Below are 24,104 nucleotides of genomic sequence, written 5' to 3' on the forward strand. Positions count from 1 at the left end.
TGAAAGGGGAGGCTGCAATTCTGATGTCAGTGTTCAATGCCTTTCAACATAAAGGAACCCCCTCTTCCTTGCTTCAGAGATGGGCAGCCATTTTGTGTTTAGTTCAGCTACAGAGTGCTCTGAAAAAGTCACACACACTGTACTCCCTCATGGAGATTTGATCGCCATGGTCCCTCTGGGCTTCATAAGCTATTAATTTTACTTTTGTTCTTGATTGATTGGTTGTTTTCTCTTAATCTAAAATGAAAGGCATTGAAACCGAAAGCATTTCCTCATGCCTGGAGAGTCTTCCATAGAGCTTACGTGACCAGAGACAGAGCCCCGGACTAACCGTCCCTCACAACATGCCAAAGATTTGCCTAATGCGTGATTCACCCATGAAAGGTTTAATCTGGAGCAGGCAGATTTGAGAAGATACTCAGAACAGCACCAGCCATAGTGTGACTGGATGATGCACTGCATCTAACTTGGCATTTGTTGACTGAACAGGTTGAGGCTTCAATTCCTTCTGGAGGGTTGTGGAGGACAGAGTTTGGCAGAAGTTCTGACACCTGTCTCCCTCCATCACATGCTTTTAAATCCAATATTCATCCTTCTAACTCTCAGTCACTGTGATATTGTCGAGAGACGTGGCCTTGTGATCTGAGCCCAGGACTAGTGAACAGCAGACCTCTGCGTTATAATCCTGGTATGGATAGTGACTTGAGGTAAATCACCTAATCTCCCCGTACCTCTGTTTCTACAGCTGTAAAATGGGAATGACAATGCTAATGACTCACTTTACCAGGAGAAGGCCTTGGAAACACTAAAGGGCAGTTTCTCAAAAGGAGCCCTCCATTTTTGTGCCCACAACGCGTAGGTATTAATAATTGTTCACACAATGTAGGCCATTTAGATCTCTCAGCTCCTGCCCACACCTGTAAACCTGGCACTTAGATGTCTCTAAATCACCTACACTGAGCCTGTAAATAACTGTGCGCGCAACACTATGCCAGGGTGTCTGCAGGTGCCATAAGGGGAGACCCCAATAAGACCGGTCTGAAAAACTACCCCTATGAAGAGTTAGAGCGCTCTGACAATGACACATGCTAAATGAAGTAGCCAAATTATTATTACTCCAAACACGACAGGTTCCCCCATAATACGCATCAGGAGGTACAAAGAAGGTTTTCAAAAATCAATCAGTTGGATAAAGATTTATGAATATTATTCTTAGCGCACTTTAATTGCATGTATAAATTAAAAATGAGCTAATTCTGTACTGGGCAAAGCAACTGCACTCACCTAAAGAAATTGCACTTCAGCTTTTAATTCCATTTCAATTGCACACAGATGCACAAAGTTAACACCATGCTGCATAGAAATCAGAGCCTTTATCAGATCATGCACTTAAAAAAATTGCAGTCACAATTTGATTCCACTTAAACTGCACACATACATTTTTAAAAGTTACTGCTGTGCTGTACAGAGCAGCATTAATTGAGTGTTAACGAGCTGTCAGATCAGTTTCCCACTGTCCTTATTATCAGATGTCAAGGTTTCAGAGATGTCCCAATTAAACATAATCAAAGGCTATTTAATATATGGTAAACTGATTCTCAGCCACTTGAGTTGATTAACCAGATGTCCCTATTATCTGGGTCCCAATTAGAGCTGGGTTTTGGAGTTTTTTGGGGGCGGGGGAGAGTTCGGTAAAGAGTTTATTTGCCAAAAAATGCATTGTTAGGTCAAACAAAACTATTCACACATTCAGGTCAAATTTGGCTCATAGTTTTGGCCAAATTAAAAAAAAAGGAACTGCAACATTTCAACTATGTTTTATTTTGAAATGTAGCTAGATTTGTTAAAAATATTAAAAAGGATAAAAACACCCCAAAATGGAACAAACAAAAAAATTATATTTTTGGGTTGAATGAAACATATTCAAACCAAACCAATGTTTTTTCTGGAAGTTTTGGTTTGGTCATGGAATTTGAAAAAAAACCAAACAATTATTTGCTCAGCTCTTGCCCTGATCAAATAAGTAAATAAATAAATGGAGATATCCTATCTCCTAGAACTGGAAGGGACCTTGAGGTCATTGAGTCCAGCCCCCTGCCATCACTAGCAGGACCAAGTACTGATTTTGCCCCAGATCCCTAAGTGGTCCCCTCAAGGATTGAACTCACAATCCTGGGTTTAGCAGGCCAATGCTCAAACCACTGAGCTATCCCTCAGTGCATACCAGGCACACTGCTCAGATATTATGTCAATGAACATGGCATAAAGGAAGATTATAGGATCCAATTCAGGACAGCACTTGAGCTCGGGCTTAAGAGCAGTTCTGAATCAAGGCAATAGAAAGACACAGATGATAGCACTGCCAAGTTCCTGGAACCAAGGCAAACTAAGCACACAGGTCAGGCCCAAATACTGGGAAGGAGGTTCCAAAATGTGTGTTAGTTTTTTGGTTTTGTTTGTTTTTTAACTGATGTGCAAACTGAAAGAACTTCACACTCTTGAATGAGTGGTCGGTGGCCTGGCCAAATCTCAGTGAATGGCATTATGATCCTCTATACCAGGTTGCAGCGCCATTCACTCAAGTGAGTGAAGTTCTTTCAGTGTACACACAAATCTGCACCAGTGGACGAATGGGCAGAGAGTCCTCATACACATCCGAGGGTCACCTTGCCGTACCCATCAGAGCCATGGAGAGAGAAGAGCACTGGATAAAGAAACTGCTTCCTTCTCCAACACCAGTAAGCCAGCAGGCTGGGATGGGAATTTACAGCCGTGGCACATATGGGAGGGAACATCAACGAAGTATATTTTATTTCCCTTCTTTCCATTTATTGCAGTTTGTTGCTATTCATGTTAGAAGTCAGAGGCTCAGAAGTGTATGTTTGCCTTGGGTCCAGGGATGGGTTAATATTGCTTCACCTGGAACTAGACACACAGGCCAAGATTTTTAAAAGGCGACAGTGATTTTGTGAGCCCGACATGCGACGCCATAAAGGGGACTGATTTTCAGGAAGTGTCAAGCATCCACCTGCTGAAATTGAGGATCCTTTAAGATGCCTCAAACTGGGCCCCCAAAATCACTAGTCACTTTCCAAGTCTTGGCGAGAGCTTTATTTTTATTGGCCCTAATTACAACCAGGGAATGAATTAAATAAAATAACTACGATCGCCCCACCAAAGAGAAAACCCATCTTCGTAAACACAGGACTAGAATCCAGCCCTCGTTAGATAAGCCTCTGAAATGCACCATGGGCTCAGTAAACAACAACAAGGAAAACCTCTCTGCAGCGGGACGAAGTCTAGAGTGCTGGTAGACAGCAGGAAGAGACTTGGCTTTCACTGTGGGTCATTCGTACATAATCCTTCAGCCAGAAAAATCACAGCGGGCCCCATTCAGTCATAGACTATCAGGGTTGGAAGGGACCTCAGGAGGTCATCTAGTCCAACCCCCTGCTCAAAGCAGGACCAATCCCCAGACAGATTTTTACCAAAGTTCCCTAAATGGCCCCCTCAAAGATTGAACTCACAACCCTGGGTTTAGGAGGCCAATGCTCAAACTACTGAGCTATCCCTCCCCCTCACTCCTATTCAACAGGGTGATCTTACTTCACAAGCAGCCATAGGCACGCCTCAGCAGGGTGAGGGGATCAGAACCAGGACCACAGGTGAGATTAAGTCAAATCCAGGAAGTAAAGAATCATCCCAAATTGTCAAGAAAGTTTCCCTTCCCGTGAATTCCCTACAGCCTGGATGTGAAACAACATAATCTTGACTTCCACACTGAAGGGAAAAGAGACAACTGGATTTCTTCTCTCTTGTTAACCACAGTTTGGCTGGAAACACCACAAGTGCCTGGAAAACCTAAAGAAAGTAGTAAAAACCCCACTCAGGACACAGTCAAAATTTCAGTGTCAGACCTGAGAAGCAGCTCTGAAAATAGGCATTCCCTTCTGCATCTAAACATTGCACTTTGCTTTCCATCCTCCCAAAGACAGTCATAATGAGCCAGACACGGGGGTTTAACTTACAGGAACCATGTTGGGAAGGAAACTCTTGATTTGCAAGTTTAACATCTCCCAAAGCTGTGACTGCTAAATGGGGAGCGGGGAGGGGACCTCGAGGAAAGGAAATTGACGCATCTTCATGCTACTGACCTATCCATCAACACACAACACTGATCGCCCCCCCCTAAGCCGTATGGCATCTGTCTGATTTGAAAGTGACTCGGGTTCTGTCTATGGCTCATTTTGTGCTGAGCTTAGAAAGAGCAGGTCAAAAAGCTCTAATTACTTTTCTCAGGAAATTCTGGGGGAAACTTTTTTTCAAAATTCCATACAAGCTTTGACTATTCCCCCCCCCCCCCCCAACTGATAAGCAAAAATATTTTACTTTGAAAATAAAAAAAACATTTTCCGTTTAAAAAAAATTGGGTTTTGTTCATATTTACCAAATCTTTATGGTTTCAAGTTTAGAAAACGAGAAGAGAAAATTGCAACCCAACTGAGTGATGGCTGGAAAGCCATTTCCTTTGCATTCCCAATAACGTTTAGATGAAAACAATTTGACTAGCGCTGTTGGGAGGGAAGATTCAAAAGGCGCATTGTTGAATACTCAGCTGACACTCCAGGACTGCACAGGCCAAGGGCCGGGCTCTGTTAAAGTTGCCTGGGAACTGCAGGGTCCATCTATGTCCAGCAGCCTCAGTTAAGAATCCTTTTTATATATATTGCATCCAAGTCCTGTCTCTCTCCTCTGAGACAGCATCAATTCTTACCACAGATTCAAACCGCACACAGAGAGGAGAAAAAACATAGCTTCATGCAATACAGTGCTCCCTCTTTGCATGGTTCTCTTTGATAGAAGGCTCCCACCCTCTTGCTGCCAGCTCCATGAACAACTATGAGAGATCCCCCCCGAGCAGTGTAACACGCAGTTTGACATGACACCAGATCCCTGGAAAGGTAGCATTACCCAACAGGCTGTGGATTCAATTACCAAACTGGCAGAGCAACGGAAAGCTCTAATCATCTGAACCGTTTCCAACTGGACCGGACAGCGGAAGGGGAACAATCCTGCGTTCGCAAGGATTAAGTGATAGAATCGGTTTTTAGCTCTATAACGGAAGGATAAGGAGCAGTGACCCCCACTGGAATAGGCATGACATGGCAAGGACCCCCACGTGCCACACACCTTACAGGACAATTTGAGCAGCTGTGCATGAAAGGAAACAGGCAGTGTCTCAAAGCCTCTCGATGACACTCAAGATAAATGAGAAAATTTAAGGTGCAGAGGAGAACTAAGCAGATTCTTGTAGATGGGAGCTGAACAAGATAAGAGCAGTGATGAATCTAGATACATGACGCTAGGACAAGTCAAAGCACTTGTGATTATGGTGCATGGAAAAGAGAAAGTGTAATGTACTTACGGTCCCCAGGCGCTGTCCAAGCATTCCCTGCAACCTTGGTCAGTCACTTTCTAGGGAGCAAGAAAAACAGGTTTTTAAAAACTGTCAGAACACAGCTGTTCTCAGCAGAGGAAGTGTTTGGGTTTTTTTAACAACAAGGAAACCACTAAAGGTTTGGGGTTTGGAGAATAATAATCATATGCAGTGCTGACGAAACACCACACATGTTCAAAGCACTGTGCAACAGAGACGACTCATAGACTCATAGACTTTAAGGTCAGAAGGGACCAATATGGTCATCTAGTCTGACCTCCTGCATGATGCAGGCCACAAAAGCTGACCCACCCACTTTCCCTTAACTCAGCTGTTGAAGTCTCCAGATCGTGATTTAAAGACTTCAAGTCGCAGAGAATCCTCCAGCCAGCGACCCCTGCCCCATGCTGCGGAGGAAGGTGAAAAACCTCCAGGGCCTCTGCCAATCTACCCTGGAGGAAAATTCCTTCCCGACCCCAAATATGGCGATCAGTAGAACCCCGAGCACAGGTTCATGTGCCCCCCCCCCATATTTTTGCCAGGGTTTATATTTTTATTTTATTTCTTTTTTTTGTGGGGGAAGTGGGCTCAAATTTGTAACCCCCCCCCCCCAATATCAACAGTTACATGTCGCCGACTCCCAGTTCTTAAATAAGGCAGTTAAGTAAAATATTCTAACCCAGATCTGATCAGAAAATTACCATCTAAATGAAATTATACATTTTCTTACCAACTCTGGCTATTGTCCCCATTTTGCAGATGAGGAAAAAGAGATGCAAGGAGACTTGCACAAGGCTAGACAGAGAGTCAGTGGCAGAGCCTGTAAGTTTGCTGGGAGTTGCCAGATGATGTTGTACAGTCTTATAAATTCTGTTGGACTGAATGTATGGGCAGTAAGTTCTAAGGGAAATGCTTGTTGTTTAGTTATGGTGCAGTTCTTCTTCAAAGGTGAGCATATCACTAGTAAAAGTCTGTTCTCTGGCTCTCTGTCCAGATCATTTCTTAGATGCAGAGCTTCTGCCTAAAGGATATGTGGCCATCCAGGCAAAATGAAAATACAACATGGTATGAAATCCTTTGCAGAATCAGAATTAAAATTCATTCCTCTAGACCACACTGCTACCTAAGAGTTCAGATGCTTGTCCTAACTAACTAAACTATTCAACACTCTTGAGCGTGGTAATCTCATGCGAACAGCCTCTCATGCTTTAATATGGCACTTCCAGGCCTCAGGGAAAAAAAACAAAGTTTGGTAAAAAATACAAAAAAATCAGAGAGAGAACAAAGTTAGCCAAACTTCATCCAAACATCCAGATACCACCAGCTTCTGGGACATCAATATGATGGTGATGGACACATCTGAAGTGTAATTTGATATACACACACTTTAAATCTCAGAAAAGGAGCTGTGGGTGGGAATAATGCTATGTCAAAAGCTCTTTCAAAATGCTCTAATCAGTTGTCTCCCCATCTCCCCAGTCGGTTGTTTCTCATTGCTGCTTTGTGCCTAGAGGACACCGCTCAGCAACTGAGGCTCCAAAGTACTACGCACTGCATACGCATAAAATGAAAAGTCAATCACTGATTCAAACAGCTCATCTGCCTACCGTGCACTGCAAGCTCCACAAAGTAGCAAATCTGTCTGCTTACTTGTTTGCAAAGTGCCACGGTCGCAGGGCTATATGAATAATAAGGACCAGTTCCTATTTGATTGAAACAACAATACTAACTGTACCGATCCCCTTGGCATCACTACTCACTGTGGGCAAAGAATTCACTTTCTCCCTAGGACATGGGGGATCAGGCTAGGTATTGGAGACAGAGCTGCTAGGACTGTCTGGGCTAGAATCAACACGTAGGAATGGAAGACCCTGCATGGACAATGGAAACTGCAATGACCAAACGACGCCCAGCTGCAGAGGCAGCTGAACATGTGAACACAGCATTGCTGGGTCCAGAGAACTGGGGACATCGAGTCATTCAAATGACCCCCATCCCATCCATCATCATCTCCATCTTGCTCGGGTAGGTCAGTCTTCTCAAGGGCTTCTGTCCTTCTCCCTATGCCACGGAGGGTTGGCTTGTCCGGCCTAGATCCACACGCCCCGTCCTCAGCAGCATCTATTGATACAAACTCAGTGCTCACTCCACACAGGGAAGTTCATTCGCCTCGGTGGGGTAAACTGAGGGAGAGGGAATTTGTGGCTCCTCGTGCGTGGCAGCCTGACCCCTTTGCTCAGGTTGGGGGGTGGTTTGTGGGGTGACGTTATTTGGTTTTCCTCTCTCTGCCCTCCCTGGAACGCTGGCTCCTCTGCCTTCTGATCTGCAGAAATGTATTCATGTATTCATTTAAAAGTTCTCTCTGTACTCAAGCGGGTGCTGCTTGTAATTGCTGGCGGCCAAAATCTGTTCTGTTTTTTTCTGGCTGAGGTACCAGGCAATCATCAGCTGTAATTATTTCGAGTCTTGTTACAGATGGAACTCTGAGCTTTTCCGTCTTAAACTGAATTCATTATTCAAATGCAGACTCCAGCCTTCTGGAGGGGCTTGAGAACGGACGGTTGCGGAGGAGCAGGCAGTGCAGAGTAACGGTGAGCAGCGATATGGGTATGGGGGAAGGTGAGAGGGATAGTGGGGTCTCCTGAACGAATCGTCCCTCTTGATTTTTTTCCTGGGCCATTCTTACTTTCGGGCTGCTGAAAAGTTGCAGGGGGTTCGGCTTGGTTTTATACAGAGGGAAAAGGTGCAGGCTGTGGTGGGAACTGCTCCCACACCATTTAACGTGGGAGCCTTGTTCTTCAGTGGTTAGAGCGGTGGAAGTCAGCACTCCCGGGTTCTACTCCTGGTTCTAGGAGGGACTTTACCTGAGTGATTTGAGCAGGGGGCTGGGAAACAGAACGGCTGGATTCTACTGGCAGCTCTGTGTTGACTTGCTGCATGAACTTGGATAAGCCATGTCCCCCATGCAGGTCTCAGTGCCCCTATCGACAACATGCAATTTACCTGCCTTACAGGGATGCTGGGAGGTCAGGCGGGTTAATGTCTGTAAAGAACTTGGGGATCAGTGGATGCCAGATACCAGGGAAGTATAAAGTGGTAAGATAGATCCAAAGGGAGAAGCAAACTGCCATTCCCCCCCCTTTAGAAGTCTGCAGTAGGAGTCTTGAATCCCCCTCTGACCTTCCTTGATTAACCCCTTTTGTGCCAGGATGGAAAACGCTTGCTGCTGGAATCATTTTTATAGTGGGGGTGCTGAGAGCCATTGAACCAAACTCTAAACCTGGTATATAATGGAAACCACTTCAAGCTAGGGGGTGCTGCAGCACCCCTCATTCCAGCACCTATGTGGAAAACATACATAATGGTCACGCTGGTTTCATGCAGCACAATAATTTCACAGGGCTAGACAGTGTCTGTCTGCTCTGCACATCCATCCCTCCACAGGGCCTGGAAGGGCTAACATGTCCTGTCCCATAAGATCCATTCCCTGACCATTTTCTGCCTTTTCCCCAGTCCTTTAGCTGTCGTCCTAGCAGGGCCGGTGCAACCATTTAGGCAAACTAGGCGGCTACCTAGGGCGCCTAGTGGTTGGGGGCACCTAAAAGCCCGCTCAGGAGAGGAGGTGGAGTGGAGGTGAGCTGGGGCGGCGGGGGGGGGATGCGGGGAGGGCCGCCCGCTGTAACAAGAGGGGGCGCACAGGGGAACCGCTCCCCGCCCCAGATCACCTCCACTCTGCCTCCTCCGCTGAGCACACAGCCCCCACTCTAAGTCTCCTCCAATCGGCGCCGCAAGCCTGGGAGGGGAGGAGAATTAGAGCGGCGCCGGCGTGCTCAGCGGAGGAGGCTGGCTCCCCGGGCGGGGTTAGCTTCCGCGGGGGCGGGGGTGTCTCCCCGGGCAAGGTTAGCTGCGGGGGGGGGGGGGGGGGTTAGTGGGGGGGGGGGCGCAAGGTGGAAGTTTCGCCTAGGGCGCGAAACTTCCTTGCACCGGCCCTGCGTCCTAGGGAGGATTATGGGGAACCCTCTCCCCCAGCAATATTTCTATATGAAGCCCCCACTCAAGGTGCCCCTAGAACTAGCAGCAAATCCAACCAAAGCCCAGTGGGACCCCACAAAGCTTTGGACCCAAATTCTCCTCTCAGTTACATCAGTGTAAGTGACAAAACTGGACCCCTGAAGGCTCCGGCCTGGTCATATAGCAGCTACCTGAAATACATCGAACTTAACACTGCATCCAGCAGACCCCACATCCTGTACGCCCCCATCCCTGGGTTTGCGAGGCTCTCTCGGGGTAGAGGCAGTAGATCCCAGGGGCTTTAAGGAATCCAGTCTCCACCCCAAAGAGCTTAGTAGCTAATTTTTAGACACGATGCAGCTTGAGACAGTTGCACAGAACCGGTGGCCGCAGAGGCGAGGAAGGAGCTAAGGTAGCACCACTACTGTGTGTGCGCACTGGAGCCGGTGGAGAATTTTTCAATGGTATGTTTTTAACTCCGAAAATGCCGACGCCTGGAAACCCAAACGGTTCCCTGGGAAGGATCTGCTTCAACAAATGTCTCGTTTTGAATAAACTTTGAAAACAAAATTTCACAACTGTCAAAACATCCCATTTTGACATTTTCTAAGTGAAAAAACCCAGGGTTTTATGCCCAAACAAGAACGTTTGATCAAAGAGGGAAACAAAATCAGATTGTCAATTTGTGAACACTGAGATTTCGACAGGAAAAAATGTCAAGGTAAACTCACAGTAATAATAATTCCTAAGTAATTAATGTTAACAACAACAGTGATGCTCTAATTCCATTCTGCCAGATCCTCCCATCAACCCCATTTCCCCCTCTCACCCAGGAAGGGCAATAAGCTGTAACTTACTAATGGAATGACACCAGTAGACCTCAAGGGAATCAGATGGAGCTAGCGCAGAGTTCATGCAGGAGGCATATGGGTGGCTTCTTGGTGCAGCGTGGTCTATGCACAGTGAAAGAGCAATTGGCCTTTCTTTCCACGCAGAGGAGAGGCGGAGGTTGACTGTGAAAAGCCCCCTCGATTACACTAGAGCCTCTGCAGATTTATAGCCTGACTTGAAACGTATTTAGAGGCTGCATATTGGCACAGTGGCTGGCAACACGGACCATCCAGCAATACCTATTTAAGGGAACCCAGAAACAGCACAGGAAGGGTGGCACCTGGTGCCAGAACATGGCAGCCATGCTATCTGCACACTATTACCCATCTACTGCCTGCAACTAACCAAATCTCGACAGGGGCTGAGCACAGAAATACATGAGTACAGAAATTCATCCCCTGATGAAAAGCGCTGTATAAGAGTTAGGCATTCGGTTAAAAGTTCAAGGGAGCTGCAATACCTCTCAGAATTTGGCCTTAGTAGTCGCAGTAACCCTGACACTAGCACCTGCAATGCACTAGCACAGAATGCAGTCCTGGGGAGAGAGACAGGCAGTGAGAAGGCTGCTCCGGCTGGGGAGAAGGCTTGGGATCTGCCCAAAGGGTGGGGGGGGGAAACTGTTAGAGAAGGAGAGTAATCTTGATGCCCAGCTAGCCGAGGAACCAGAGCTGGGTAGGAGGTGAGAACAAGAGAATACAAGTAGGGCACTGGGGAGTGAGAAGGAGGAAAGAAGGAAAACAGGAAAGGTTTCAGGTCAGGAGAAGCAGAAAATCAGAGCTGGGTATGTGAGCAGACACTGCTAGAGAAGGGAAGTGGGGGGAGGGGAATCTACAGACGTAGCAGAGAGAGTATCAAGGGAAAAAACAGAAAGGAAATAGAATTGGTGAAAAAGGGAATTGGTCAAAAAGCCGGGTTAGATGAAAACAGATCCTGAAAACAATAAACGAGAAGCCCACCCACAAAAGACCGGAAGTGTATGACCAGAGAGTGACTGCTTGGACATCCATTGATGGAATACAGTTCAAAGGTGCCTAATGGACAAGTGAGAGCCCAGTAGGTGAAGAAACCCAGCTTGTGGAGAAACTCGGTGAAACAACCACAGGAACATCCATCCTAAGGATCACTTCAAGGCAAAGAACTGCTAGGAACAGTGGAGCTGGATTTACAGCCATAGCGAGGAAAAGTTGATTCTTCTCTGACGTGACACAGTGTATTGTTGAGTAATCTCTTTTGTTCTTGCTAATAACAATGCATTTGGTACGAACGGCACAGAGTGAGGAGGAGTAGCGGGTACAAGCTCACAAAGGTTGATGTGTGGTAACCTATAGTTTATTATGATAAGTAATAAGTACTTGGTAATGTTCCATATTATTTATGCTCCTGGTACAATTCTTGGGTTTTGTAAAAATTTATCTTTTTTGTCTTGGTTTGCCTTTGCCTCTCCTCACCCTTAGCCTAGCAAGGTCATTGCAGCCACAACACCTCTCAGGATTTGGCCTTAAAACCTGATCACTAGCATGTTCCCTTTCTCTCAGGGCTTGCAGGGTATGTCTACACTGCACACTAGGCCTGGGCTCTGACTCGGGTTTGAGCCCAGCCCCACTTCCGTCCACACGCAAATGTGTCTGACGCAGGTCAGCAAGCACTCAGGACATGCTGGGGGAATCACAGCCCAAGTCCTGCTGAGACCCAGGTCCAAGCCCTGTCGTTTTGCAGTGTGGACGCAGCTCAAGCTCCAGACCTGGCCTGCGTAGTGCAATACAAACACATTAGCACGGTTGCGAGACCAGATCCAGCAATTGGGAAGCCAGGTTTACAGTGCAGTGCGGATGCGCAAGCACAGGCCTGGAAACACCACGTCTACAAGCCCTGGTCCCACAGACCGGGGTTTACAATGATTTGCAGACAAACCCTTTGTCCATTAACTCTGCCCTTTCATAGGGGTTTATGTCCAAGGATCTCAAAGCACTTGACCATGCCTCACACACCCACGGGGAGAAAGTACTCTCTCCAAAACAGAGGGGAAGTGACATTCACAAGGTCTCACAGGGAACTAGGGTACGTCTAAACTGCAGGCACTGGGTGGGACTGCAGCTGAAGTAGATATACCTGAGCTAACTTTACTCTAGCCAGCTCGGGGACTGGAGCAGCGAAATCCCGGCTGCCTGGCTTCAGCGTGCCCATCAGCTGCGATCACTACGTTGACGTACTCTGATCTTTTGCCACACGCACTAGAAAGTATGTTCCCTGCCACAAGTACCCTGATCTTTTGCCCCAATCTTTTGCCACAAACACCAGAAAGCACGTGTCCTTCTTCCTGCCAGTCACAGTTAACAACAGACAGCAGTCATGGCACGCCAGAGGAGCGATGGATGGATGCTGGGCTGCTTACTAGGGGATCACCCTTTGTTCTGTTTGTACAGCACCTAGCACACGGGGGCCCTGGGCTATGACTGGGTATCTGGGGGAATTCTGGGGCTGTCTTTTCGTGTTTGGTATAACAAGGACGAGAGAGAGTTTGAGGGAGTGTTACTGGCAGCTTTAGCACCTTCATCTTCCCCAGGTGATGCTGCCAACATGGCACTGGGATTAGACCTTGCCCTCTCTCTTTCACTCTCTTGTGGGTCGTTCCCAAAGTCTCACAATCTCTCCCCAGCAGCCTCTACCGGCGATGCCCTGCCCATCCCCTCCCTAATGCCAGATGCTGCCTCCGGCCAGAAAACTGCTCAGGGTGTGGCTCCGTGGCCACTGGGGTCGAGCCTCCCAGCCCGGGCAGACAGACTCACTCTAGCAAGACTCGAGCTGGCACACTGAAAGGAGCTGTGTGGACGTGGCAACTCCAGAGCAGGCATGGGCTAGCCGCCTGGGCTCAGACCCAGGGGGGTGGGTGGCTTGCACAATAGCTGTTCCAGAATAACTCCAAACCCAACGACACAGCTTCAGCCGCTCATCCTTTGGCCACGTCATTCCTGCTGATGGGTATGACAAGGTAGCGAAGTAGAAGCTTTCTCTGCCTCTCCCTTTTCATCGTCTGTGTCTCTCCCGATTCTATATAGGTTCTTATACCAGGCTCATCACCATCTGAGCCCCCTAGCATCTGAGCGCCTTCCAGTCGCGCACTAAGCAACGTGACTAATGTAACATGATATTACAGAATGAGCTTCTTTATAGCATCTGGGACGTGTTGTTTCTGGTGATTTTATTAAATTGAGAGAGACTGTTGACTCTACGCATATTTCTCAACCCAGATGTGTCTCTCAAACGTTAATATGCAAAGATATTGGACAGGTGTTGGGGGGGGGGGAGTTCTCCTCCCTCCCGGCCCCCAGGCAAATGTACTTTGAATATGGAATAAATGGTACCCAAATATCTATTTGTCCTCTGTCTATTTTGATGGATACACACCTGATGCTTCAATTTTTCCATAACTACCTCTCATTTTTTTGAACCATTCTTCCTATTTGGGGCTATTTTTCCTTCTCAAGGAGAGGCTGTCAGCTGCTAACAAATGAGAGATGAATTCTTCACTTCTCTGAGCGTGACTCAAACTCCTTCTTGCCCCCTGGCTCTCTCTGCTGCCCCAATCCGGGCAAGTTTCCATTCTGCTGAAATTACCCAGTGGATTTCTAGCTGGCTCTGACTGGAGAGGCATTTCAGACCCTCCTCCGGCATCAGGCTCAGGCACAGACAGGGCAGCGTTAGAGTCACAGCAGGGAGACACTAAAACAGATGGCACGTCGCTTCAGCTTCATGGAGCAGGAGACGATATCCTCGTGCAGCACGGGGCTGCCCCGTGGAGGATCTGGGGTTTTAAATGACTAACCAGCTGAGATATGTCAGACCTCTTGGCATGCAAGACGTCTGTCCTCAGGCAGATCCTAGCAACCCGCACCCCACTCTTGGGCCAGGGGAGAATATGATCAACCTAGCACCTCAGGAAGAAGAGGCAATGTACATCGGGGAAGAGGGAGGATGAGAAATTGTGTTCGTGTGTGTGCACCAATCTCTCCCTCTTCTCCAACAAACTCCCTGCCCCAGGCTGAGGCTTGTATGTTTAGAATCACTCAGGACAGCCAAAAAGGCAATGGGAAAAGTCAGCTAGCCAGTAAAAGGACAAACAAGAACCATTTACACACGTACACCACTTTCTATGTACATTACACACACAAAAGCTATGTTAAAAGAACGTTAAGGTCACCAAATCAAGTATTTAACCTTAATTCACCCCCTTGCACGTATGTATTATCATGATACCGTCTTCAATTACATGAGGGCAGACTCATTTTTCCAGAGGACTCTTGGCTATCATCTCTGCCTATAATTCACACACACACACACACACACACACACACACACACAATGACCTGCATTTTCTCCTCCTGTGCCTCTATTCCTTTACCCAGACGGTTCTAGATACAATGGACCTGGCTCTCCCTTGCCATGCATCTTGTGCTGTTCTTCTAACCAGTGCAAAGTGAGTGTGAAACACTGCCATTCTGCTCTGGGGGTGTTCTACACCCACTTTGCCAGGTGTAAGTGTCCACACACAGTGCAAGGCACTGGAGGATCTGGAGAAACAAGTCAGATTTTGCTCCCACTGAAGTCCCTGGGACTTTTACTGTTTAATTCAGTGGGATCAGGATCAGGCCCGACAACTGTGCAGACTACAGTATAGACCAGCAAATAGGCATAGTACCAGGAGTGAGAAGATTTGAGTTTGATTCCTGGCTATTATTATTTACATCACCTAGGAGCCCCAGTTGTGGATCAGGACCCCACTGTGCTAGGTGCTGTACAAACAGAGAACAAAAAGATGGCCTGTGCCACAGAAAGCTTACAATTTAGATATAACACAAGAGATGGATACAGACAGACAGGGTAGCACAATGAGACCATATTGATTAGCATGATAGCCACTCTCTGCCAGTGACTTGCTATATGACCCTCGGACTACTCGCCTCACTGTCCTGTGCCTCAGTTTCCCTATCTGAAAATAAGGATAGCTCCCTTTGGAAAGTGTTCTCAGTTCTATGGCTGAAACGCCCTCGATAAGTGGTAAGTGTTATTATATTTCGCTAGAGGCTCCCATTCTTCTAAAAGGTGAGGCACAGGAGCCCATAACTAGGTAGATTTTACATATTTGTGCTCTAGGCACTCAGCTATCACAGCACAGATATACCCTTGCTTTAAATATTGTGTCTGATAATTGGCTGCATAAGGGGCAGAAAACATATGGAACAGCAAACACACTTTGCTGCCTGCAGACATGGAGTCTGAAAACACTGCCTGACCCACAGGTGGCTTTTAAATTGTGTTTTAAAGAGGAACTCAAAGTTAGTCAACAGAATGTACCTGGAAGGCCACGGAAGTGCTTGCCCTCTGGGGCAACACTAAGGCTCCAGCACTGTAGGTGCACGCTTGGGAGCATGGAATATGTTAATACATGAGTGTGAATGGGAAGCGGGGGGGTGCTTTGAGTCCTCAGTTCCTGTAAAACGTGCATGTATTATCCTTGGGCAGGAAGTATATTAGGCAAAGAGGAATGATTCACTGGCCCTGTGATTTATTTAGCCCCCAAACCAGCCATCAGAGCCACATGGGTTAAGGGTTGGCTGGTACAGATCAGAAAGCAGGATCTGGGGCAAATGAAGGAAGAAGAAGCTGTTTATGTAAGTACTGTTATACTGTAGAACCGAGAGCAGAGCATGAGGATTTGTGCATAGTTAAAAGCACTATACCATACTGTTTAGGGACTTGATTATGCAAGGCAAAAAGCTGTAGTTACTACTCACCACCCACTCCCCTCCCTGCAGACTAGGTCTCTTTGCAACAAAGGCACAGCGAGCCTACAGCTGGGGCTTCTTATACTCAGGGAGTGAGGTGTGACCTCTGACCCTTAGGTCTGTGGCCTTATGGGAAATGTAGTTTGATAGTTGGGGGGGGCATTTTGTTGTAACTGTTCCAGGTTTATCTAAAAGAATGTGGTTCTCCTGTGGGGATTTTTGTATTAAACAAGAGTGATGAGTTAATGGCTCTGCACAGGGATCAAATAAAGGCAAATAAAAAAAACTCAAATTATTACTATTTTAAATCTCAAGATTTTTTCAAATTCAGTCTTGTGATTTCTGGGGCCAGAGTTTTAAACGGTCGGGTTTGGCAATGCTGTGAATCTAGCAATAGGCTTCTGGGCCAAGAGTATAAACATTCATTCGGATTGTAAATTAGGAGATACGCAACCTTAGACTGGATGGTTTAAAAAAATATCCGTCGCCCTGAAAGATGGGAGTAATTCCACCTCTCCCCAAGGAACTTTCGTCCAAATCCCCAAAGGCATTTAGGGACCTAACTCTCATTGATTTAGTGGGTGGTAGGTGCCTAAATACCTTTGTGGATCTGGTCCTGGTTGCTAGTTGATCGAATTCACTCTGCAGGATGAGAGAAGGTGTAAAGGGCTGGATCTACATGTGTAGCATGGTCATTTCCACCCACTTTTGCTGTTTAAAATGAAGAGAAGTTTTAATCCATTTATTTTCTGGTTCTTCGGTGAGTTGTCCTAGCATCTCACGTGGAAAGAGAGAGTGAGAGAGAGAGAGAGAGTGTGTGTGTGCGCACGCACATGTGCAGTTGTGTGATACAAGCAGCAGCGTGGCTAGGAAGAGACTGTGTGAGCTTCGTGCATGCATCTTTGCTGTAAAGCATGGCTCTGCACTGTTTTCCTCATTCTCTGCAGACAAAGTTGCTACAGAACAACCCGTTGTGTTGGCTGCTTGGCCTAAGCTTGCCATTCACGGGGTTCATTACAGGGGATTTAGACGTGAGACTGCCCGGGTCAGGGGAAATCACATGAAGGTCTCAAAGCTGCAGGCACAGCTACAATTAAAGATCAGCTGGTGCTATAGGATGAGGTCTCCAGGCACAATGGATCTGACCACCACCCGGATGAAGCTTGTCTGTGGAGGAGACAGCGCTTTCTCTAGGGCCAGTCCTAGGCTGTGGAACGGAGTCCCACAGGATCAAAGAGCTGCCTCATACCTTCCAGCCAAATGCAAGGCACGCTTCTTTGGCAGTGCCTGCAAGAAACCACACACATCAGAGGGCAAAAATTAAATAAACTCACGTGAGTTTCCCCTTGGAGAAAAAGAGGATGAAACGGGGCATGGAAAGGAACAGATGTTAGTCATGTGGCTTAATTAGCTTCTGGAGGAGGGCAGCATCAGGACCTGAATAGACTAGAATCACTGAGACGAGAAGCAATGGATCAGGTTTGCCTCTCGCCTTCATATCATCAGGGCACTGAGGGCAAGTCTACACTGTGAAATTAAGTCGACCTAAGTTACGCTGATGTACAGCCACCGCAGTAATTGAATCGATTTGACACGTCCACACTACGCTTCTGGCGTTGGCGGCGTGCGTCCTCACCAGGAGCGCTTGCACCAACGTCACTGCCAGTCTGGGGGCTTCATGGGACGGCTTCTGCAAGGCAGCGCCAGTCGATGTAAGCAGCACAGTGTCTGCACTGACACTGCGTCAGCCTAACTACATTGACTTAAACGCTACACCTCTCGCAGAGGCCGAGTTATTAAGTCAGTGTAGTGGGCGAGGTACATCGGTGGGAGCTGCATTTTAGTGTGGACGCTGGCAGAAGTAGGTCGACGTAAGCTGCCTTACGTCCACCTCGCTCTGTAGCGTAGACCAGGCTGAGCCTGGCTGTTTTGCCACTGAGAGCAGGAGCCCGGTTATGGAATCTAATTAGAGATATCCAGAGAGGACAACAGGGGCAGCAGCTGGTAACTGTTGAAATCTGTTGGACTAGGAGATTTATTGGAACACCTCCAAAGGTAGCTGGTAAATAATATTTTGTGTCTTTCATCCTAGGATCGCCAAGTACTTTATAAACATTAACAATTCCCCACAACTTCACTGCGTGGTAGGTATTGTCAATATCCCCATTTTACAGAGGAGGAAGTAGAGACACAAGGCCAGAGGCAGGACTAGAACCGAGGAGTCCCCATCCCCTGCCCCCTGCTCACCAGTGTTCTGATACCTCTCTAAAGCAGACACCATTGCTCAGAAAGGCACATAACCCCCTAGCCTCCCGAGGGGAGTTGTGGGGGGGCCAGGACAGAGATCAACAGAGCCCAGCAGTTGCGCTACCAACATGTTCGAAAGCTCCACTGATAGGAGACAGGCAGGAATGTTTGCCAGTTTGCAACGCTGTCTTTGTCTCCTGCAAAAACAAAAGCCCTGCAGAAATGCAATTAAAATATTATAATTATTTGTAGTGGCGTATTTGCTTTTATCGGCGCCTGTTTAAAAAGATGCAAATAGGGGCGATGTTAGCATTCCAGTCAGCCAGGCGCCCTCCTACAAGGATGGAAATCTTTGTTTTAGGCAACTTTGTTGTGTTGATTTTTTTAGTTTTCTCAAGCATACGCTCTCTTGCTCTCTGACGGTCCAATAATTAATTAGTTGCCGTTCCTTCCCCTTCCCACCCCCCAACTTAGCTAGGAGCAGAGTATGCGTACTAGAGAAGAGCAAAAATCTGAAGCACAAAGCCCTGAGGGGTCAACACAAAGAGCTCCCTTTATTCATTGCGTAGGGCCATACAGCCACCAGGAGACACATAGATGATGTAGAAGAACCACCTAGACATACTGAGAGGCCAATGCAGGGGAGGGAGCTAGAGCCATTTGGAGGTGCCATGCAAAGTCCCCTAGACACAGAGCAGAAGAGGCACCAGGAAGCTTACAGACGCTGTGATTCTGGCAGGCCAGATGTCGTCTCAGGCCAAAGTCCCCATGTCTCCACTGGACACTGACCGATCCTTAATAGACGGGGGGGGGAACCTGCCTTTTTGGTTACTTTGTGCTGGGAGAGTAAAACCAACCAGAGCGAGAACTACCCAGGGGCTGTTACGGGGCTCTGAGAACCATGGCGGAGCACAGAGCGGAGCTAAGTGAGATTTCAAGGTTTGGATGGGGCCTGGTTGGAGCTGGGTGTCGGCGCTTGCACTGGGCTGTAAATGCTGTGGGGGTAGTGAGCAGTTCCAGGCTAACCGCCCTTGCAGCCCAGGAAGAAGAAATAAAATAGAAGCCGCCGAGACTCTGGTGTGTGTAGGGTGCCCAGATAGCAAGTATGAAAAATAGGGACAGAGTGTGTGTGTGTGGGGGGGGATAGGCGCCTATATAAGAAAAAGCCCCGAATATCAGGACTGTCCCTATAAAATGAGGACATCTGGTCACCCTAGGTGTATGGAAAGTGGCCTGCAGGAGCACACAGTGCCGAGTCAAGGCTGGCACCCAGGAACACAGCCGAGCCCTGACTGCGCAGCCCAGCTCTCTCTCTCTCACACACACACACCCCTTTCCCTTCCTAAGGACCACCTGCCCCCACGACCCCTTCAGCCCCTGCTGAGCAGCCCAGCATCAAAGGGGTTCATCTGCTACTACGTCTCAGCCGGGCTCCCAGTCCGGATGCAACAGGCCGGCGCCTGCCTCCCTGCATTTAATTGGTATTAAAGATTAAAAGGCAAATTACCACAGCAATCACACTGAATCCACTTGTCTATATTTCACAACAGCTCCCGAGCAGTTTGATATTTACTGTCAGCTGGCATTTAATTACTGAGCCAGATTCAGAGACTAATTGACGGTGGACTAATTCTAGAAAGGGACACTCTTGCCACACTAGAATGTGCTGGCTAATTGAAGCAAATACCCTCCTTTCTATAGAACAGGGAGGCTGGCCGTTCCAGTTGGGTAAGCTCCCTTGCCTTCCATCCACACACATCCTCTTAACTACAGTGCAGTGAGGTTCGATGGAACTGTAAACCAGCTCATTCAGGGTCTCTGTAACGGGCACTAGCCCTACTCGGGTGGTTTAAAGTCTGGCCCCAACCAACGTAGTTATTATTTATGGTACAGTGGAAACTAGAGGTCCCATCAGGGTTCCATCATGCTAGGCATTAAACATACACAATCAGAGACGCCTGTGTCCTGAACAGTTTGCAATCGAAGTAGGGAAAGACAAAGCATGGGAGAGGGGATGGATCATAATCCCCTTTTTACAGGTAGCCAAGATTAAGTGACATGACCAGCTTGACACAGGAAGTCTTATAGCACAGCTAGGAATTGAACCTAGGTCACCCGAGTGCCTCTGCCACTGCTGTAACCACACACCACCATCCCCTTATTGCTGCTTATGTGGAATGAGCGGATGGTCTCATATGTTGCCAGATCTCAGCATTTGAACCAGTGTCACCATCAGCCATCACAGTGGAGCAGCCAAGGGCTGAAAAGGCCACGGAGACCAAAGTCTCTTCTCCCCACTGGGGCAACTCACATGTGCTAGGGTGGAAGCTGACGCTGTCACGGGCTGTCTTGGTACCTGTTCGTAGATACGAAGAGGTCTGTCCACCTAACGTTTTCCCTTGCCACAAAAGAGGGGGAAATCCCCATAAGCTGGGACACTAGGAAGTGCAGATGGTGGAAATATCCAAAACTTTGCCCTGCCTGTGGATTCATTTGGGGAACTGTATGATCTCCATGGGGGTGTATGGGCTAGCCTGCCTCTCTGCCTCTCCCACATGGAGTCCTGCTGGACCATGATTTATAATAGGAAAAATAATATCCCACTCTTATCTAGCTCTTTTCAGCAGTAGATCTCACAGCAGGTCACTATCATTAGGGAAAAATAAGGCCCCAGTTGTGTAAACATGCATAGAAGTAGTGAAATTACAGCAATACCGACACATTTTGCACATTCATGTTGGTTTTCTCAAAGTGCTTTGGTCAAAGTTCTCCCCTCCCCTTGCCCCTTCCCCAAAAAATCAAAACCTTTCATTCTGAAATTTTCAAAATGAAACCGTTGGATTTGTCAGTTCAAAAGGACTTTTGGTTTCAGAATTGCCTTTCGTTTGATTCTGAACACAATCAAACCTTTAAGAATGGTCAAAACCGAGATGCTACACTTGGGTTTTGTCGACACAAGACACTTCATTTGACCCAAAATGAAATTTTATTTGGCATTTCAATTCATCGAAAATGTTTTAAAAGTTGATTTTAGTTTAACCTGAAATATTTCTCCCCCCCACCCCCGAGTTTCTGGAATGTCCAGCAAACTAAAAAAAACCCTTTATTCACACCACTCCATAAGCAAGTGTGCCTTCATGTTCCTTAGTAGTCCTACTGAATTTGGTACAAGGTCCCCCCGTCTCTGTCCATCATCGAATGAAGTGTTGATTTTGGGAACGTCCGAGGTTTAATACTCATTGCGCAGAGCCCTGAAGGAAGGCACTGTCCATTTGTAAACATCAGCTGTTCATCACATCACCCACTTTTATGTATTTTACTTAGTGTTAATCTTTTCCAAATAACGGAAGAAAAGGTGCTTGTTATTTGTTGTTGTAAATGTGACATGGCAAAGGAAGCAGAAAAAGGAGTGTGGGAGGAGTGGCCTTGTGATTAAGAAACTAGCATTAGGCTCAGAAAATCTGGGTTCCGTTCCTTGCTCTGCCACAGATTTCGTGCGAGAAATAGAAAGAATTATCTCATCTCTCTGAGCTACAGTTCCCCATCTATAAACCAGCACTCATGCAACTTCCCTGCTATATAGGATGATTGGGAAGCTAAATGTGAGGTGCTCACATGCTGTGGTGTCCCTCGTAGGTACCTGCATAAATAAAATTCTAGAGAGGCATTTAGACTACATTGGAGGGGAACTTTTCAAAACTACTTAAGTGACATAGGAGTCTAATTCTCATTTTTTTAAGGTAACTAAGATCCTTTGGAGCCTAAATTTCAGTAAAATTCAATACAGCTTAAGCACCAAAGTCACCAGGGCCCTTCTGAAAATTTTACCCATTACATAATGGTGAAGATCTTTTCCTGCTGGGAGTCATATGATTAAGGGAAAACATTCAAATAAAGACAGTTGTGCACCATCTTTTATTTGGGGGGGAGGACATAAAATATTTTTTCTAAAACACCTCCATCAATGTTCAAATAAATCTGCTAGTTTCCTCTTGTTCCCCATTATTTGGCCATATCCAGTAGTAATATGCATACATTGTGTTTACAATGCCCCCTAGTGGCAACTCCAATTATAGTATTACTTAGTACCGGAAATGCCTCACAGACTATGGGTACTAATAATCCTCACCAGAACACTGAATGCATCAACAGCCCTGATCCTGCCTACGCTTACACACATGCTTACTTTAGAACATTAATAGTTCCACTGCCTAAGCACAGTACTCATTGAAGTGAATGTGACTATTCATGTACAGCGAATTAAGCACATAAGGAAAGGTTTGCAAAATCAGAGCCTGTGTTTGGGGGAAGACAGAGAGAGAAGAAAGCATAGCATTAGCAGAAACCATCCGGGTCTTCTGCTACACTTACAGTGCACCCTTCACCATCTGTACAATACGTCATATAATACATGGTACTTAGCCAGCAAAGCTAAGTGCTTGTATAATTCAAGATTATAGGTGGTTTTTTTCCAAAGGAATAATGATTAGTGCTTAGCTATAACAGTGGGAAGTGCTACATAACTTCTCATCGGTGGATCAAGGCCCTACATTTAGATTTTGAATGGGTATTACAAAGCCTAATATGAGTAGAAAGCATCATTGATTAGGCTGAACTTATTCTGATATTTATTGGGGGCGGGGATAAGTTTCAGCAAACACAATTTTGCAGCTGGCAGAAGAGGATTTTTTTTCTGCTGCATTTGCCGCCTCAGAACTCCAGGCTTTTGTGTGACTGAATGTAAACCAGACGGCGCAACTGACTAGCAACACAATGTGAAATTGATCGATCTCCGTTTGATTTTACTCTCCCAGCAAAAAGTAAACAAATGCATTTATTAAAGTGTTAGTAACAAGGTGTAGGCCTTAGGCAGAGCACACTGTCTAAAGGAAATGCTGAAAAAGAAACAGGCGACCACTTCTAAACATGACTTGTGATTTTGACGGTCCAACGTGAAATGACTTAAAGGGCTCTGATTTTCAGAACATCCACCCCTCTGAAAATCAGGTCCTTTTAAGAAGTCTGGAGCTGGGCCCCGCAAATCACTAGTCATTGTTGAAAATCTGGCCCCCAATCTTGTTTCCCATCCATGTACAATTGAATTTCATGTCAACACACTTTCTGACCTTGGGTGCCAAGGGCTACAAAGACTTAAATTTTATCCTTCCTCTAACATAGCATGTTCCCCCTGTTAATAAGGGGGAGCTCTCCCGCCCACAAAGCACTGTTCACACGGGTGCCTTTCGTTGGCAAAACTTTTGTCATTCAGGTTCCAGTGTAGACAAAGCCTAAGAAGCCTGGGTTACCTTTTCTGGACAGGAAAGTTTTTCTGGGTCTGTGCAAAGGCAAGACAGCAGCCGCTGAAGCTCATAAAAGGCTAAGAGCTGAGCAGATGAACTACATGCAGAAGAAGATTTGGCAGATTAAGTGCATGGATCATCTCCAGCTATCTTTCCAAGCGTACATTCACTATTTATGGTTCTTTGGCCCGGACTAGGCACCCATTCCTATTTTGCTGAGTGAGCAAGGTGCAAACCACCACTTATAGTTTAGAATAAAACTTTTCTCGGTCTGCAGTGTCATTGTAGGCATGTCGGTCCCAGGATATTAGAAAGACAAAGTGGGCGAGGCACCTTTTTTTGGACCAGCATCTGTCGGTCAGAGAGGCAAGCAGTCTACTTTCTCCCACTCTCCCCCCGAATCGTGGGCAATTTAAAAGCATGCTATCGAGTTAA

The sequence above is a fragment of the Terrapene carolina genome, unplaced genomic scaffold (genome assembly GCF_002925995.2).
Source record: "Terrapene carolina triunguis isolate 2854851 unplaced genomic scaffold, T_m_triunguis-2.0 Scaffold374, whole genome shotgun sequence".
Taxonomy (NCBI): domain Eukaryota; kingdom Metazoa; phylum Chordata; order Testudines; family Emydidae; genus Terrapene; species Terrapene triunguis.